The 19,925-nt window shown below is 36.1% G+C and overlaps 1 protein-coding gene across 2 annotated transcripts in view; it reads right to left on the bottom strand.

Moving 5' to 3' along the window:
* Nucleotides 1-19,925, bottom strand: part of prkar2aa (protein kinase, cAMP-dependent, regulatory, type II, alpha A) — a 124,865-nt gene that overhangs the window by 61,124 nt on the left and 43,816 nt on the right. The gene's annotated exons all lie outside the window — the stretch shown is intronic.

The following is a 19,925-nucleotide window of genomic DNA, read 5'->3' as shown; positions in this document are numbered from 1 at the left end:
TCTAAACCCCCCAGCATTAAAATTATATACAACCAAAATACGAGCCAAAGGTTTGTATTACGTTTCATAATATGAACAACAACAGATTTTTTATTTAGTTTTTTTTTTTTAACAAACCTGTTTATGGAAGGAAATATGTTTTTCCTCCGCTCCTCCTCGTGGGATGCAGAATTGTGACATTTGTCGCATTTCAATGATTTAAGGTCGGATAAATGTGACCTGACTGAAGTCACATTGAAAAATATTAGATACGTAATGGATTTAGGAGCAGATATGAAGGTGGTCTGAGTCAGATTTAGGACCACATATTAAAGTGGTCTGAGTCAGATTTAGGACCACATATTAAAGTGGTCTGAGTCAGATTTAGGACCACATATTAAAGTGGTCTGAGTCAGATTTAGGACCACATATTAAAGTGGTCTGAGTCAGATTTAGGACCACATATTAAAGTGGTCTGAGTCAGATTTAGGACCACATATTAAAGTGGTCTGAGTCAGATTTAGGACCAGATATGAAAGTGGTCTGAGTCAGATTTAGGACCACATATTAAAGTGGTCTGGGTCAGATTTAGGACCACATATTAAAGTGGTCTGAGTCAGATTTAGGACCAGATATGAAAGTGGTCTGAGTCAGATTTAGGACCACATATTAAAGTGGTCTGGGTCAGATTTAGGACCACATATTAAAGTGGTCTGGGTCAGATTTAGGAGCAGATATGAAAGTGGTCTGGGTCAGATTTAGGACCACATATTAAAGTGGTCTGAGTCAGATTTAGGACCAGATATGAAAGTGGTCTGGGTCAGATTTAGGACCACATATTAAAGTGGTCTGGGTCAGATTTAGGACCACATATTAAAGTGGTCTGAGTCAGATTTAGGAGCAGATATGAAAGTGGTCTGGGTCAGATTTAGGACCACATATTAAAGTGGTCTGGGTCAGATTTAGGACCACATATTAAAGTGGTCTGGGTCAGATTTAGGACCACATATGAAAGTGGCCTGGGTTGGATTTGAAAAAATCGGATTAGTGCTGTTCAAACTGTCCTTAACAGATCAGATCCAAATCACATATGGACAAAAAAGTTGGATTTGGGCCACATTTACCTGCATCTGAATGGAGCCTAAGTCAGGTCATATAAAGAACCAAGTCCAATCCAATCCAGTATTTGTAGTATACTATACCTCTTAGAAAAAAAAAAAAAAATCAACTTTTAAAATAAGATTTTAAATATAAAAAAAATTAATTATCAAGCAATCGCGTAACTTAGATTTTACATTTGAAAAAAATCAGGTAAGAACTAACCCACCCCTGTTCTGAACAACAGTTGTGATGACATGGAAAAGGGGCTTAGGTCGACATTCTGAATCGTCTTATTTATTTTTTAACCAGTTTATCACAATTCTTTCACTTCTTATAAAGTGGAGGTGAGATGCAAGTAAACATTTCCCCTAGTTTTTGTTTGTTTCTGGAGGCTAATCCTGTGTATGATGGCTTTGTGTTGTGTGACTAGAAAATGCATTTTTGCATAATTTTGGGTCAAATTATGACAATATTTATACATCTAGTTCAGGTCAACACTAAACAAGTGTGGAAGACCATGTTGCCATGACAACTTGAACAAGAGATGCACAATCAACTGGTGGATTTCACAGAATTCTACCAAAGTGCAAATACAGTGGGTTACATTTCTTGCCCTAAATGTGACCTTTGACCTCAGAGGAAACATGAAAAATGAGAAAATTGAGGAAAACTGTGTCCTCAGGGTCTGGACTTTGGAAAAACCCAGATAAACGGGGAATAACTGACCGTCCATGGGAAATAACATGACTCATTTGTGCTCCAACGTCCACAGGCAACATCTCAGATCCTTCCACCCATTCGTCATCATGACTCCCACCACTGCTGCCATCAGTCCAGCTCTTCATTTCTACACTTCCTAACATCTACTTTACACCACTTTATTTTAAAGTTAGTCTTAACCCTTTCATTCCCAGTGTTCAGTCCAGTGTTCATCTGTTCTCTTCTATATTCATGGGTTTGGTTGTTTTATGCTGCGTTTCCACTACGTGGTACTGACTCGACTCTGCCTTCTTGCGTTTCTATTTTTCCAGATTAACAGCATTAAAAATGTTTTTATTTCATAGCTTTCATCCTTTTCTGATATTGGTTTATTAAATACGTATTTATTTTATTTGCTTCTAAAGCTAAACTCCATGACAACTCCTGATACCTGTTTAACCTCTTGAGACCCAGGAAATGTCAGCAAGTACCAGCTTTTTTGTTTTTTTTATTAAATAAGCGCCTATATTGGAAACATCATGATGCAACAGTTTTTCAGATGCAGTTTTTAAATTTGTTATGGAATGTCATTAGTGATGGACAGCTTTCTTTTTTTTTTTTGTATATAGTTGTGAAACTCTTGTCCACAAACATGGACAGAAAACCCATAACCTCTTAGGAGGTTAACTCCATACAGCAGTTCAACGATCAAAACTCAGTAAAACACAATAAAAAAAATAAAGGAAAATCACCACAACACTGGAAACAACAGGAAAAACAAAAAACCACATGGAAAACAGTGCTTAAAAAAAAAAAAGCCCAAACTGTCTATTTTTATTGTGAGTCGGTCTCACTGACTGCTCTGTGTTTTACCCCCCATTCCACAGGTGGGGGTGGGGTAGGGGGGGGGTCAACTGAGCATGCTCAGATGTCTATGAGAAGAACAAGGTCTATTCTATCGAGACTATTAGAAATTTAACTATTGAGTAAACAGCTGAATTTTTATGAATATTTAAATAAATCATGTATTCAGAACGTTCACCACAGACACGTCAGGGGTTAAAGGGTTAACAGCCGATATTTGATGGACCTCATTCCAATGAGAAGGTATTGACATTAGCATCATGGTTTTAATCTCAAAACACCACACCACAACCACATGTTGGTCTGAGGCCAGATGGAGAATCTACTCACACTGAACACAAGCACCACTCACATGAGGTGTTGAACTCCTAATACTCCAACGAGTGTGTTTTAATGACATTCTACTCATCCACTATCCACCACTTTGATGAAAATGTCAGCAGTTTATGTGTGACCGTGGCGACAGAAAACCCAACAAGCTGGAGGAGTTGAGAACAGTTGAATGAAAACAACAGAAACATCACTAGTGGCTTTTCCATTGGACATCTGCGCACATCTTTACCAATATTTACAAAATGTTGAAAAAACAGAAGTGTGTAATGTCAGTTTTTCCATTAAATCACAAATGCGATGATTTGTTTATTATCACGAGACGACACGAGAAGTCATTCCATAAACATTAACGTAAATATGGTGTTAATGTACAGATATATTCATTATTATTATTATATATTACCCCTTTATCTTGTACTAAATTCTAAAATGATTCAGTTTCCTGGTGTGTCCACACATACTGCACCATGTTTCTTTTAAAACTCTTCTTCTCTAGTTGTAACGTCCGTCAACATCCCGTTTTTTTTTTTTTTTTTTTTTTAATTCATGTGACTCTAGTTGCGGAAAAAGGTCTTTCCATTGCAGTTTTGCGTAATATACCAATTTTGCTTCATCCAAAAAACCACCTCTTGCCAGCGCAAAAACTTTTCATCAAAAAACAAGTTTTGGTGAAATTATCATTTTTCCATTAGGTACATTTTTATGCGCAAGTTATATTTGTGCAGTTTGAGGGTCAATGGAAAAGACAGGACTGTTCACATGGAGCTGTTCCGGCTCCTCCAGGGTTCCTCTGAACATCTGTACGTTTCTGACTCTGTATCTACACATCAGTACCTAGTGTCCATCTGAGTCTGACAGGTTGTTAGAAGCTGCAGTTCTTATATAATCCCTGTTTATCATTAAGTGAACTGACTTTGGTGGTTTTGTATCACGGTTGGAACAGTTTCCATTCGTCTATATAAAGACGTGGATGAGTCCAACACCAACGTCATATTTCCATCACTGGTGTCCACTTTTATTGTGCCCTGCTCTTCTGCTGTGGTTTAACTGCCTCTAAATGCCACCAACTGTTTATCTGGAGCCACTTTAACACCCCATATTTGACTGAGTGCATTTCAATGAGCAGGTATTGACGTTAACATCATGGCTTTAATTACAAACAGACCATCAGAACACTGAGTGGATTTAGCACAAAAGGAAAATAGAAATGTAGTTTTTATTTTTATCTTCTAATGCTCAACACCTTCTTTATAAGACGTGTGTGTAATTTCTCTGATGTTAAAACATTTTCAAAGACCTGTTGATCCACGAGTGGCATAAACATCTACTGATCTAAACTGTTTAATACCTGTTGATCCACTAAACCCATCAATACATGGAAATAATTAGTGTAAAACACAGCTTTACTTCAATTACTCATCGGATAAAATGTACAAAAACTTGTAAAATGAGAATAAAATGAGCAAAATACTTGAATAATAAAGACAAAATGAATTTAAAAAACTTAAAATATGGTATAAAAGTGAACAAATACTTTTAAAGTGGCAAAAAAAAAGAGAGTAAAATACAATGAAAAATAAGGAGAAAAATGAACCAAAAAATCTTAAGATATGGCATAAAAGTGCAAAAATTCTAAAGAAAAAAAAATGAGCAAAATACTTGAAAAATGAGTGGAATTCATCATTTCATACCATCCAGAACCCTGTATTTAATGTGTTAACCCTCAAAATCCAAAACCATCTACTGATCTAAACTGTTTAATACCTGTTGATCTACTAATCCTATCAATACATGGAAATAATTGGTGTAAAATACAGTTCTTAATCTATTCATGGTCATCAGATATGACCCATTTGGATGTTCAGAGGCTCCGTAGTTACCATGGAAACACCGTCATCTTCTCCAACATTGATTCACCAGTAAAACCCATGGAGTTGGATCAACGACAGTGGATGGACACACTGGGTTTATGTTCAGTTAATGACAGATTGGACTGAAAAAGACAGTTTTTATTGTTTTGTGTTTTTATTATAATAACCTTTGAATTTACTTGAGGTTTTATGCACATCTACATGATCAGTAAAATATAGAAAAATACATGACTTTTACTGAAAATGCAAAAAATAATATTAGAATGGTAATTAATTATTCAGTAAAGCTTAAATGTAGAGAAAAAAATAATATGTTGTTACAAAAATAGTTCTAGGCCTTTAAGGGTTATTTAAAAGCATAATAATAATAAAAATAATAATAATAATAATAATAATAATAATAATAATGATAATCATCATCATCACCACAAGTATACTATTTAATTCTTTAAAATACTATTTCAGACTTGGTAGAAATGATGCCATAAATCCTAGTTTCACATTTCTATGAAGAAAAACAAAAAAAAACTCCTCTCATCCCCCCAAAAAACCCAACAGTCAACCACTGTTGCAGTTTTCACTCATTAACTCATTCATTATTTATGAACATACTTAATGGGCTTTAATGCATTTTATAATGTGCAGTTTACTATTATATGTGAAATTAGTGTTATGAAGTCTATTTTTTAACACGGCTCCAAAATGATAGAAAACAACCCTGAAAACCTTGAATGTCTTATTAAAATATTATAATAGTGGCATAAATCGAACAGAAAAAGGCGATTAAATCATTAGTTGACATTATTTGTACACGTGCATTTATGACATCCCTGTTTTAAGGACAGTGTTTTTCAACTGTGGGGTCACCTGGAACTCAAATGGGGTCACCTGAAATTTCTAGTAATTGATAAAAAATAAAAAAATAAAAACGTACTAATATAAATCTCTGTTGAGTTGACAGAGCCAATCCCAATCCATATCAGACAAACTGTGGTTGTGAAACTGCAGCACTGTGGTTCTGTTTATCTGTCAGATGTTTATTGTGGTCAGTTTCAGAAGCTGCAGCTCTTTCATAATTCATAGTTTCAGTTCTTGTTTGTTCAGTATTAATTGTCCTCCTTGTAAATCACAGCTGGACTGACTGGACAGATCCTGACCAAGGAAAATCCAATTCTCCCTTTGTGCAGTAATCTACAACTCGATTTACTGCCTCCATCCAGAATAATATACATTATATAGACTAAATGTCGTCTAAAATTAACCTGTATTTGAAACAAAGTGTAGAAAACTATTACAGGATCAAAAACAAATTAATTTTAGCAAGAAAAATATCTCTGTTTTGAATGTCTGGGGTCACCAGAAATTTGTGATGTTAAAATGGAGTCAGGAGTAAAAAAAGGTTGGAAACCACTGTTTTGGATGAATTTTTTGATAATACACTAAAAAAAAAATATTGAAAATCACCAAAGTCAGCTTTAAATTCTTGGTAGTGTCACTGTTTTCACCGCTTTGCATTCTGGGAAATCCTCCTCCTTGGACATGACCCTTCTTCACAGCTGATCATACAGTTGTGTGTATGTTGTGTTGTTTTAGACAGAGGTTCTGTGGCGTCCTCTTTGCCAGGTCAGTAAAGCCTCAGTGTTACATAACGTCGTCTGAAATGGGTTTTTTCGTCTGTTCAAGTGTCGCAGGTGCATAAACAACTTCAATACTCCTCATTTTTCAGCTGCAGTGAAGGAACTTCTGAATTTTTTTGACTGTCGTATGGTGAAACGCGTCACTTTGGAGCGTAGGTTACCACTGGTTGTCCGTTTTCTAGAATAATCTGCAGAATAATCCCTGATGAAACTAATCGGCGGCTGACAGTTTGGCGTGTGAGCAGCAGGTGGACGAAATAAAAATGTGTGTTTCAGTGTGTGGGTGAAGAAGTCTGAGTGTGCGAAGTGTGAAGTGCTCTCCCTACAGTCATGTAGCCAAAGGGGGTTTGGAGAGAGAAAGGGGGGGAGTGGGTGGGGGGGTGGTGGTGGCTGCTGTATCAAGTGTACGCCTGAAGTTACCTTGGCAACCAAACAAAGAAGATCTCATCGCTATAACAACGCTACCCCCTTCGCCCTCCCCTCCCCTCTTCTCCTGTATCGAGCTCGTAACAAGTGGCAGATCATCGCCATCCACCCCCACCCCCACCCCCCTATCCGCTCCCAACCCCCCCACCACCACCACCTCTCTCCATCCCTTCATGTACACCCACTCACTGCCATAACAGCATTAACAGATGGAGAGAAGGGAGAGGAATAAAAACGGGGAGGAGGAACCATGGGTGGGGGTGGGGGGGCAAAACCACAGAGTCGGGGGGGTGACGGAAAAGATATCAACAGAGACGGTAAAAAAATCTGGTTAGATGGAGTAAGAAGAGTAAAGAGAGGAGGTGATTCAGACTAAATACAAACGAACCGAGAAAACGACGAGTGACAGAGATTAAAAAAATATATAAATAAACTGTTAATACCAATAATGTCCACATGTCTATTGGTTTATATAATGTTACTACTTTATACTCTTAGTGTATTTCACCTTGGAATGTACAATATGTTTTGTTAATGTAAATGTTTGTGATGCCAGTAAACATAAACAGAGGAGATGAAAACACCATGAGAAGACAAGTAAGAATACAGAAAACATTTCAGTGAACAGGAAACTGAGACGGAATGAAATCTGTACATAAACAGAACAGAAATGAGAGGGAAGGAACGACAGGAACGATACTGATGGAGAGAAAATTAGGTAAAAAAAGACAGAAAATGGAAAAAAAAAAAAAGATGAAGTAAGAAAAGGACAAATGGCACATGTTTATGTAAAAACTGAGATAAATGCAGTGAAAAAGGAAGAATGTAACATGTGGTGACTATTATTAAAAAAAAAAAACAACCTTAAATGAACCTGGGGGGTGGTGGGGGGGTGGTCTTGGATGGGGGGGACAGGGAAAAGAGGAGCAATTCATCTGTCCCTGCCTTGAGTTTTCCATTGATTTGTGCGTTCAGTGTCTGCTCGGCTCATCAATACACCAGCCAGTTAGCTGGGGGGGGGCTGGAGGGGGGGGTGGGGGCTGGAGGGGGCTCTACATCATACAATTTCCAATAGTTTACATTTCTTGCCATTAGAAAAGGGATCAGACGGAGAGAAACCAGGCCATGTTCAACACTCGCGTCTACACACCTGTTGATGCTCACGCCTGCTGTCGGCCCTGTCTACTTCCTGGGATACAATGGAAATTGCTGGCTTTTAAGAGTACGGGCCTGGCTGGTACATTAACTGCTTTGGCACCGACTCAACTACCATTTGGAGGCTTTTGAATCTATTCAACAGAATAAAGTAGCAACAGGCGCCGGGTCATGATGGAGGACTGGTTTGTGTGTTACTGTGGGGGGGGGTTCAGCCAATCACTGAAAATAGATGCAGACGATATGTGATGTGTGGTTCTTCAGTCGCCAAATTAAATCATCGGAGATCTACTTAGTTGACAGGTTTGACTGAAACGGTAAAATTCAGAAAAATCTTGATTTCCACGGCCCTGTAAATCTCAGCCTGTAGATGGCAGTGTGGGAGACCATCCAGTACCATGAACCAATCAGAATCCTGAAAAGAATCACAATAAAACCTTCATTTCAACAGTCGAACATGTCACGCAAATGCATTTCCATTAAAAACTGTGCTGTTTGTCCCAGATCTCTGTTTCCTCGTTTATACACAAACGCAAAAATGGAGATTTTCCAAAAATCTCCACTTCAGTCGGCGTTTTTAGAAACTGGTGTTTTCAGTGGGCGTGGCCATTGTTGTCATGTAAACCATAGACACAAGCACAGACAAAAATCTCTGTTTTGCCAAATTCCAACTACATGTAAACATCACCTCAGATCACTTTGATGTGAACAGATGTGATGTGTAACACCCCAAAAATAATCAGCAGGTGTGGTTTTAACTCCAACATGAACAATGACATGGTTTAACCCTGTTTTACAAACTGGTGTGTATTTATTAGCCCACTGCTGTATGTGACACTTTAAAGGTGGACGTTTGGGTCTTTAAGGGTTAAAGGTGGACATTTGGGTCTTTAAGGGTTAAAGGTGGACGTTTGGGCCTTTAAGGGTTAAAGGTGGACGTTTGGGTCTTTAAGGGTTTAAGGTGGACATTTGGGTCTTTAAGGGTTAAAGGTGGACGTTTGGGTCTTTAAGGGTTAAAGGTGGACGTTTGGGCCTTTAAGGGTTTAAGGTGGACGTTTGGGCCTTTAAGGGTTTAAGGTGGACGTTTGGGTCTTTAAGGGTTAAAGGTGGACGTTTGGGTCTTTAAGGGTTAAAGGTGGACGTTTGGGCCTTTAAGGGTTTAAGGTGGACGTTTGGGCCTTTAAGGGTTTAAGGTGGACATTTGGGTCTTTAAGGGTTAAAGGTGGACGTTTGGGTCTTTAAGGGTTAAAGGTGGATGTTTGGGCCTTTAAGGGTTAAAGACTAAATGATGAAGTTACGCTAAACACACCTTCATACTTTATCTCCCTGTTTTTTATTTTTTAAATTTTTTTCCATTCTTTGTTTATTTGGAAAAGCATGTCATACAAAACTTCCCTTTCGAGTACAATTCAATATCCACACATCAAATCTGACAGAAGATGCTAATCCAAGATTTTTAGTCGAATTTAGAACAAATAAAATAAAAAAACAAAACAAAACAGTGGGCTGGAGCAGAGGGTTTACTCTGCGACTTCATCAACAAGATAAAACACATAAAGGTGTGTTTGTTTACATGAACCTAAACACAAATGTTTATCATATAAATGTTTTCATAGAACCCATGGATTCAATTCACATCCATTACAGATTTAACAGTTTGTCCATTTTGACTTCTCTCCCTGTTTTTATCATCCTCATCTACACCTCCCTCCCCCTCCTCGTCCTCTCTAGGCCTGATTGATAACCGTGGGGTCAGATGTGGAGCAGGATCTTCCCTCACGTGTCGAATCTCCTCTGAAGCTTCAGCCTCGGACGTCACTGCTGGTATGCACATACACAAAGGCTTAATCATGCACTTCATCCAGTCACACACACACACACACACACACACACACACACACACACACACACAGGCTCCATAGCAGACTCAATAAGGCGCATCATCAGCTCCAGTCTCCCACTGAACACCCACATAAACACTCCCATCCCTCCAGAACCGGGCCTTCACAGCGCACACGTGCAGCCCGTTCAGATCCAGGGGAACCGGATCTGTTGGCGCTGATTCTGTTAATATACTGAGCAGCACCTTGTCATCACATTACTACCACAAACCAAAATATAATTGGCTTAATTTGCTGTGAAAACGTGTTTGCATGCAGATTATTATTTCAATCAGCTCTTCCTGCTTTTCTTTTCTGTCGTTTTCTTTCATCGTCGACACTTCTTTTCTGTCGTTACTTTTGCAGAGGGATGAACGTAAATCCTAACGCTCCTCTCTGTCCTCCGCAGAGAAGATCTACAGTGTGGTATGTACGTACGTCAGCAGACGGTGTGCACTAGTGCTGATCTCAGCAGCAGCAGCAGAAATGGAATCCAAATGCACTACTGATGGATTACATTTATACACATTTACTTATACAATAAGAGGAGCAGACGGGGAGGTTTTATGTAAGGAGATGCAGAGGCGCAGTCAGAGGAGGAGGAACATCAATACTGGAATAAATCAGGCCAAATGAAACACACTTCATGTTTCTGGTGCAGGCGAAGGCCAAGGATTGGGTATCAGGGAAATGTTGTTAATCTGTGTATCATTGGTTCCTTTTGTATTCAATTCAGAATCCATTATCAGAAAACAAAAAAATTACTCATTATTTCATTATTCAAAAAAATAGTTGTTTTTCATTCTTTTGATTGCACGCACAGATTAAAAATTGGAAATAATCAAATGGACCAAATGTGCACTTCTGTTGGCTCTGGGAAGAAAGAAAGACAGAAAGAAAGACAGAAAGACAGAAAGAAAGACAGAAAGACAGAAAGAAAGAAAGACAGAAAGAAAGAAAGAAGAAAGAAAGAAAGAAAGAAAGAAAGAAAGAAGAAAGAAAGAAAGAAAGAAAGAAAGAAAGAAAGAAAGAAAGAAAGAAAGAAAGAAAGAAAGAAAGAAAGAGTGAGAATAAAAAAAATACACAGAATAATAATGATGTTGGAGAGAGGGTCAGTGTGTGTGTTGGTAATTGGATTTTCTTTTCAGAAACAAAAAAAACTAGTGGTTCATTGATTTTCGTTTTAAAATAGAAGAATTTGAATTGAATTTCAAGGTAGGGCTGCTCGATTATAGAAAAAAAAAAATCACTATTATTTTAGCAATAATTGAAATCACGATTATTAAAAATGATTATTTGTTAACCTTAAAGTTGTTTATTTTTTTCTTGCAAAACAATGTAAAATATACTCTTTAAACATAAATAAAGCTTTTAACCACTAAAACAAAGTATTTTCACTTTTGTACGAAACAAAAAAATCTTTGAAATCAAATAAGTGTACTGTAAATTCAAGTATGTTTCCTTTTGTAAACAAATAGTGCACTGGAATTAAACTGCTATAGACTTGCCATAGAACTGTAGCAATAAAAAAAAAAAAACTCACGTAAAGTGCAAATTATAAATTCAAGTATGTTCAATGTAGTATGAAACATAGTAAATTCAGTGGCGTGCTGTGAGGTTTCAGTTCAGGCCTTCTGTTTACATCAGCCATCTACAGGGTGTCCCATAAGTCTCCATACATAGGAGACATAATACATATGGTTCTAACATGTATTTCTTTATATTTCTTCTTTATAGTTCTTCAGCAGTGGAGGACACGCATTGAAATGTGTTCCCGACAAAATGTCATATAGAGCATATTATATAAATAAAAATGGTTTATGTCAAGAAACGTTTATTTTTCCTATGTATGCAGACTTATGGGACACCCTGTAGAATTCGTACGTTAGGGTTATACGGGTTAGGGTTAGGTTAATACGGGAGTTGCAGCGTAAAGAGATTCGGAGACTGAAGATTGCATTGCGGACGAAGTTGTTTTTATGTGTTTTAGTTTTTCATAAGATAAAGAATATGATAAAGGTGGCGGTGGTTAAACTTTAAATGGTTAAAAAGGTTTGTTGTGTTAGCGGTCAGTGTGGACACAACTACGAAACACTTTTTGCACATGATGTGTTTTTGCTCTTCGTCTTCTTCATCAAACCCAAAGTGATTCCATACAATTGAATTTGACTTGCCTTTTTTGTTTACCAAGCACTTCTGCTGTGGTTCTCCTGCCGTTTTTCCAGACCGCTAGGTACAACTGTCCTCTTGGGGTGGACCTGCCGGCTAGCAGGCAGCAGTAGCTTAGAGGGGGGCGGGGCTGAGCAGCTCATGGGAGCTTGCGTGCGCGTGAATTAAAACAACTCAAAATTAATAATCGTTTTTTCTCGATTACATAATTTTTGTAATCGTTGCGTGTAATAATCAAAATCATAATTGAATTTCGATTAATTGCACAGCCCTATTTCAAGGTGTTTTTCTTTTTCAGTGTCACAAAACAGTGTTTTTCAAGACGTCTTTGGTCAAATTTCCAACCATACATTCACAAATGTAGAAGAACTGACCACTCGGTAACAAATATTCTCTCTTTAATTCATAGATTTTCACATTTTGACTCATTATTATATCTTAAACTACAGTTAAGCTTAAAATGTGCTTTTATATAATATTACTTTATTACTGACTCAAATTTTGAATAAGATATTTAACCTCCTGAGACCCAAGAAAGTAGAAGTTTGGGCTTTTTTTTAATTAAATAATTGCAGTTATTGGAAACATTATGATGCAACAGTTTTTTCAAATGCATTTTTTTTTTAATGGAATGTCCTTTGCGGTGGATAGTTTTGTTTTGCTTTGCTTTCTTGTGTCTAAAGCTGTGAACCTCTTGTCCAGTCGTGGATATTAAACCCATGTCTGGGTCTGAGAAGGTTCACTTTAGCAGATCCCAGATCAGTCCATATTTTACAACTAAGATGATCCTTTAGTTCATTGTATGTCTGAGGGTCTAAACAGACTGAACCCATGTGGTTTGGAGAATATTACCTTTAGAACCCTTTGGAACATGAGTTCAACTATGTGTCCATAAATGTGGACGTTATGAGAAAACGCCTATGTAAAGATCCGCTTTTATGTCAAATATTTGAGTATAGTTTTCATTTATTACAATTTTAATTTTCTATACCTAATATTTAGAACCAATATTCACTTTTAAAGTCTTTGAAAAGGTTCATTAACCTCCTAAGACCCAGGAAATGTCAGCAAAGTACAAGCATTTTGTTTTTTTATTAAATAAGTGCCTATATTGGAAACATCATGATGCAACAGTTTTTTCAGATGCAGTTTTTAAAATTTTTACAGAATGTCCTTTGTGGTGGACAGTTTCCTCTCCTTTTTTTGGTATAAAGTTGTCAAACTCTTGTCCACTAATGTGGACAGTGGGTCTTAGGAGGTTAAACATCTTTGTGTTATTTATGCAATAAATGATATAAATTTTTCAAATCGGATTTTATATTTTTTGTGTTTTTTTTTCTTTTTGTGCTGATATTGTAGGTTAAAGTGAAAAAATAATAGACAGATGAGATAGATGAAGTTGTGCTGGGAAAAAAAGATACTAAACATGGGTATGGTAAACATTTCTGTATATAGTATATAAAGGCAAAATCAAAAGTACTGAAAAACGGCCAAAATAGGCTCAGACCCCGAAGGGATAATATTGCTGCACTGACTGGAGTAGCACAATGACAACAAAGGCTATTTTATTCTATTCTATTCTCTGACCATTATTTGTCTTTTTTGGACATATCATCCTGCCCTACTTGCACTTTTCACACCTGTAATAAACGCTTCGTATGACGTATGAAATAACCCTGAAGCATCAGGCGTGCAGATATCAGGTAAACTTTGTTCTATAGTTCCTTCACACTCAGCCAAAGGCGGAACAGCAGCGTGAACTTATCAGAGTTGGAGCAGACAGTCAGCGTTCAAAGAAAAGGAGCAGGCGGCTGATAATAAACCTGTTGCATCAGGGCGTAACGTGTCTGCCGGCTGCCGTGCGTCACACCACGCTCAAATTATAAGTGTCAGGAAACATGTCAATTACTGCTTTGGGGAAAGTCACAACTGCACTTTTAAAGGCGATCTCCCTCTCAGGTTAGCGGCACACGCTCAGAATACGACCGGAGTTTGTGCAGTGACATCAGAGGTTGTGTTTGGAGGAATTTCTTTGATTCCAGGGGGTGTTGGTGTCTTTTTACTATTAACTGTTGGACGCCAGCAGCCATTTAGATCATATGAGAGTCAGCTGAGAGCGGAGACGACAAGATATACCACCCTGAAATAAAGGTTTCTGAGAATGCACTGGTTTTAACCCTTTACCCCAGAGACATTATTTCAGTTCTGCTGTGAATCTGTGTCTGTTTCAGGTTCATTAAAGCTGCTGTGAGTTTGTGCTTGGGTTCCTTTTCTTCAGTGGTTTTGTTTTACTGTGTGTTTTAGGGTCAAAACAAGTGGAAGAACAGAAAAAGACAAAGAGATGAACTGAAGTTTGACAGGTTTGGACTAAATAAGACACTAGAATGTACATCAATAAGAGATTTAAGATGTTGAACATCAACTGTGAACTAGCACACACTGAACAACAACAAGGATTGGAATGTCTACCCAGTAGTTTTAGTTTGGGCTTTTTTTTTTTTTTTTTAATAAATCAGTCCAGCTGCTTTTTCCCACCTGCTTAACTCCATAAAGCAGTTACACAGTCAAAAAAAAGAATAAAGTAAGCAACAAAATGAACAAAAACAGCCAAAGTGATCAATGAAATGACCAAAAAGGAATTATAAACAACAAAATAATAAGTAAAATGAACAAAATAAGCCACTGACGGAATAAAATTGAAGAAAAAATATAATAAAATAAAAAACAAAATGTGGAAAAAGAAACAAAATAAGCAACAAAATGAACAAAAACAGCTAAAGTGATGAAAAAAAGAACAAAAATGAATAATAAACCAATGAAATAACGAGTAATATGAAGGGGAAAAAAAGACACAAACTGAACAAAACTGAATTGAAAATAGAAAACTAAAAAAACAAATGCATAAAAATATACAAAATAAGCAACTAAATGAACAAAAATGAATAAAATATTAACAATATAATAAATAACAAGAAAAAATATGCAAAATAATTACTAAAATAAACCAAAAAAAAAGGAGACTAAAATGAAGAACAAGTATCTGAATTTGGTCCCAGTAGTTTTAGTTTTGGCTCTTTTTTTCTAAATCAGTCCCACTGCTTTTTGACACTTGTTTAATGCCATAAAGCATTCCATGGTAAAAAATAAATAAATAAATAAATAAAATAAAGTAAGCTACAAAATGAACAGAAACAGCCAGATTGATCAATAAAATGAACAAAAATTAATAATCAACCAACAAAATATCAGTAACATGAAGAAAAAAAGACACAAACTTAACAAAATTGAATTGAAAATAGAAAAATAAAAAACAAATGTACGAAAATACACAAAATAAGCAACTAAATGAACAAAAATTTATAAAATATTTACAAAATAATGAATAACATGAAAAAATAAGCAATAAAATTACTGAAATTAAGTATTAAAAAGCTCTTTTTTCTAAATCAGTCCAGATGTTTTTTGACACCTGTTTAACTCCACACACAGTTCCATGGTCAAAACACAGTAAAAAAAAAAAAAAAAAAGAAAGAAAGAAAGAAAAATCACCACAACACTGCAAACAGAAAAAAAAAAAAAAAAAAAAAAACGGTGTTAAAAAAAAAAAAAGCCCAAACTGTCTTTTTATGGCGAGTCAGTCTCACTTACTGCTCTGTGTTTAGCCCCCCCATTCCACAGGCGGTGGGGGGGTGAACTGAGCATGCTCAGATGTCTATGGAAAGAACAAGGTTTATTCTATCAGCACAATTTGAAGTTTTTCCTATTGATCACACGGTTGAATTTATATGAATATTTAAAATAAATCATCAGATTGGTCAGCACAGACACGTCAGGGGTTAAAGGGTTAACCAGTGAAAAATGCAAATACAGTGACTGCAGCTGTAGCAGACATTCCATTTTTGTTTTTTTTTTTTTTTCATACTAACTACACACCAGTAAATTGTCAGAAGACGTTTTTACAACCAGTTTGTTATCAGGACTGTGTGTTGGAATGCAGGAGAAAGTACACTGTGCATTGTGTCTGTTGGGTGATGAATGTTCAGCTGTAAACCACAAACACACTGTGGAAATACGACTTCAGAGGAAAATGAGGAAGACGCGGCGAAAAAAACCATGAAACACACTGACATGTACAGCTGGTACTAACTGAAGGTCAAGTATGCATCAGCGCCTCCTGAAGTATTTGACTTAAAGACACAACCTCATGTAGAATAAACTGGATAATGACAGAACCCTGAGGACCTGAACTGAGCCTTTAAACAAAACTGATACCGTTTTTATTCTGTGGTTGTTCCTGAATCAGTCAAATACATGATAATAACATGGTACAAGGGTTAGGGATGAGAATAATCTGTGGGTTTATACTAAAGGTTTTTCCAGAAACGTCAACATTAGAATATGCTCATTCAAAACTATTGGAATGGACTCAAATACTGACTAGTTTTACACTAATGAGGCTAAAGATGAGAAAATAACAAAAACAACATGAAGGAAACAGATACAGGGTTCCTACAGGTTTGTACAAGTTAATTTAAAACCTTTTTAAGACGATTTAGAACAGAATTTAATGCCTATTTCACAGCCGTTCCAATTCCACTCGTCTCAGTCATTTGCACTTCTTCACACTTAGTTTTATTTTATTTATTTCATTGGTTATTTTAATAAGGACCATGCAGATTTATGAACATTGCTGTATAAAAAATACACCCGTGTAAATATGCCAGAATTAGTTTCATTTGCAGTCCGTCGACAGGCGACAGAAACAAGACATAAAATAGCCAACATTAGTACATCACTCGTTCGCTATAAATTATAAATAAATAAATAAATAAATAAATAAATAAAAATACAAATAATGATGAAATAGGCATCATCAAAACAAACAAATAAATAAAAACAAATAAACACAGTATGATCACCGGGGCATTAGCCTCTACATTCATCTCTATATTTACATACAACTAAACACAGACAGTGTGTGGGTGATGAAATGTTTTCACTTGTGAGTTCCTTAAGTTCACTTTGTGACTGGAACTAACAGCTGCACGTGTTTGGTTGAAGGTTCTGTGATCGTTTCTCACCTGCAGCTGTAAAGTTGATAACTGATTCCTAATTTCAACATAAATTGTGGGGTTGAAAGAGGTGGAACTGAGTCGACTAACATTACTGTCTTTACAGTTTGGACATTTAACACATTTAAACACAACACAGTGAATTAGTTTACGGAAACACAACTGAAGACTGATCAGATCAGATTTAATACATTTACACACTTTTGTAAGGTATTAAATGCAGATTTGTAAATTCCAGACTTTTAAGACTTTTGAAGACCCCATGGGAACCCTGAGGAGGTGGCATCTGTATGAGTGTTGGTAGAACATCAGTGTGTCACTAATGTCCATTTATTTTCAAAACCAAAATGAAAAATACAACAAAAGCCATGGAAAACATGATGAAAATGGTATAAAATGTACAAGACAAACATTCTGTTAAAGACGCAAGAAGATGAAAATGAATTAACAGGAATCATGGAGATATGGATTATAACCCCACCCCCCCACCCCAAAGGGGAGGCAAGGGGTATTGTTTTTGGTTCAGTTTGTTAGTTAGTTGGTTTGTTTACACTTTAGCAGCAAAACTATTGGTTGAATTCAGACCAAATTTGGTTTATAGATTACCAGTGATTACCAGATATTATTATTATTACTATTATTATTAAGGGGAGGCAAGGGGTACTGTTTTTGGTTTGATTTGTTTGTTTGTTTACACTTTAGCTGCAAAACTATTGGTTGAATTCATACCTAATTTGGTTTATAGATTACCAGTGACCCAGAATAGATATGGTTACATTTTGGGAAAAGTAGGTCAAAGTTAAAAATTTGTATGAATTTTTAAAAATCTTCCCATTTACTTATAATAGTTGAAATATATGTGAGGGGTGGGGTTTATTGTGCCTGGAACCACTTATTATTGTTATTTATTACCTCCGCCAGGAGGTATTGTGATCACTTTGCTTTGTGTGTTTGCATGCATGTTTGTTTGTTTGTTAGCAAGATAACTCAAAAAGTTAAGGACGGATTTTCATGAAATTTTCAGGAAATGTTGATACTGGCACAAGGAAGAAATGATTAAATTTTGGTGGTGATCGGGGGGCAGATCTGTCTTGGCGGAGGTCTGCGCTCTCTGAGTGCTTTTCTTGTTATTATTTTATTTTTATGGGTCTTCAGTTGTTATCGTGTATGACATTGGAGTAAACATGAGGACAAACCTGAGCCAGTTCTGTATTTTCACAGCTCTGTGATTTAAGTCTGGGAACTTAAGCTGTTGGAAAAAAAAAACAAAAAAAAACAGATGCATGTTGATGGTTCAGATATTAACACGAAGGAGGAGGAGGATATAAACAAACAGGACACACACACACACATATATATATATATATATATATATATATATATATATATATATATATATGTGTGTGTATGTATACAGAGTATATACACACACACACATATACACACGTATATATTGTAAATTTTGCTTCCCCACCCTGCATATATATATATATATGTGTGTGTGTGTATACAGAGTGGGGAAGCAAACTTTACAATGAACATTTAGTTGTTTTTTCTCAGCAGGCACTACGTCAATTGTTTTGAACCCAAACATATACTGATGTCATAATCATACCTAACACTATTATCCATACCTTTTCAGAAACTTTTGCTCATATGAATAATCAGGAAAGCAAATGTCAAAGAGTGTGTGATTTGCTGAATGCACTCGTCACACCAAAGGAGATTTCAAAAATAGTTGAAGTGTCCAACATACAATTTTATTATTATCTAATTGTTGCCAAGCCATTCAGAAAATGTACGATGTTAAAGTTGGCATTGGCATTTTGCTGCCCCCTGGTCTAGATGGTAGGGTTAAAAGTAAAAGAAACAACAATATTCTTACAAACCATGATTTTATTCAGAATTTACACAGACTTTGAATCTAATATTCTATAGAATTCTTAAATTTTTTTGCCGTAGGACAGACTGAAATTCCAATCTTCAGATCCCACTTCCAAATAGAATTACAATCTGTCCTAGTAGGATTGCAAATTCTCCTAGGACAGATTGGAATTCCAATCTTCAGATCCTAATGTCTTGTAGGATTTCAGTTTGTCCTAGGACAAACTAAAATTTCAATCTGTCCTAGTAGGATTAGGAAGACTACTGGATTTTAATCTCTACTGTGACACACATATATATATATATACACACATATATATATATACATATATATATATACACACACACACATATATACACATATATATACACACATATATATATATATACATATATATATACACACACACACATATATATACACACACACACACATATATTTACACATATATATACACACACACATATATATACACACACACACACACACACATATATATATATATATATATATATATATATATATATATATATATATATATATATATATATATATATACAGTACAGGCCAAAAGTTTGGACACACCTTCTCATTCTTTGCATTTTCTTTATTTTCATGACTATTTTCATTGTAGATTCTCACTGAAGGCATCAAAACTATGAATGAACACATGTGGAATTATGTACTTAACAAAAAAGTGTGAAATAACTGAAAACATCTCTTATATTCTAGTTTCTTCAAAGTATCCACCCTTAGCTCTGATGACTGTTTTGCACACTCTTGCCATTCTCTTGATGAGCTTCCAGAGGTAGTCACCTGAAATGGTTTCCTAACAGTCTTGAAGAAGTTCCCAC

This window comes from Sphaeramia orbicularis, chromosome 7 (assembly GCF_902148855.1).
Source record: "Sphaeramia orbicularis chromosome 7, fSphaOr1.1, whole genome shotgun sequence".
In the NCBI taxonomy this organism is placed as follows: domain Eukaryota; kingdom Metazoa; phylum Chordata; class Actinopteri; order Kurtiformes; family Apogonidae; genus Sphaeramia; species Sphaeramia orbicularis.
This window is presented reverse-complemented; position numbering and strand designations above follow the sequence as displayed.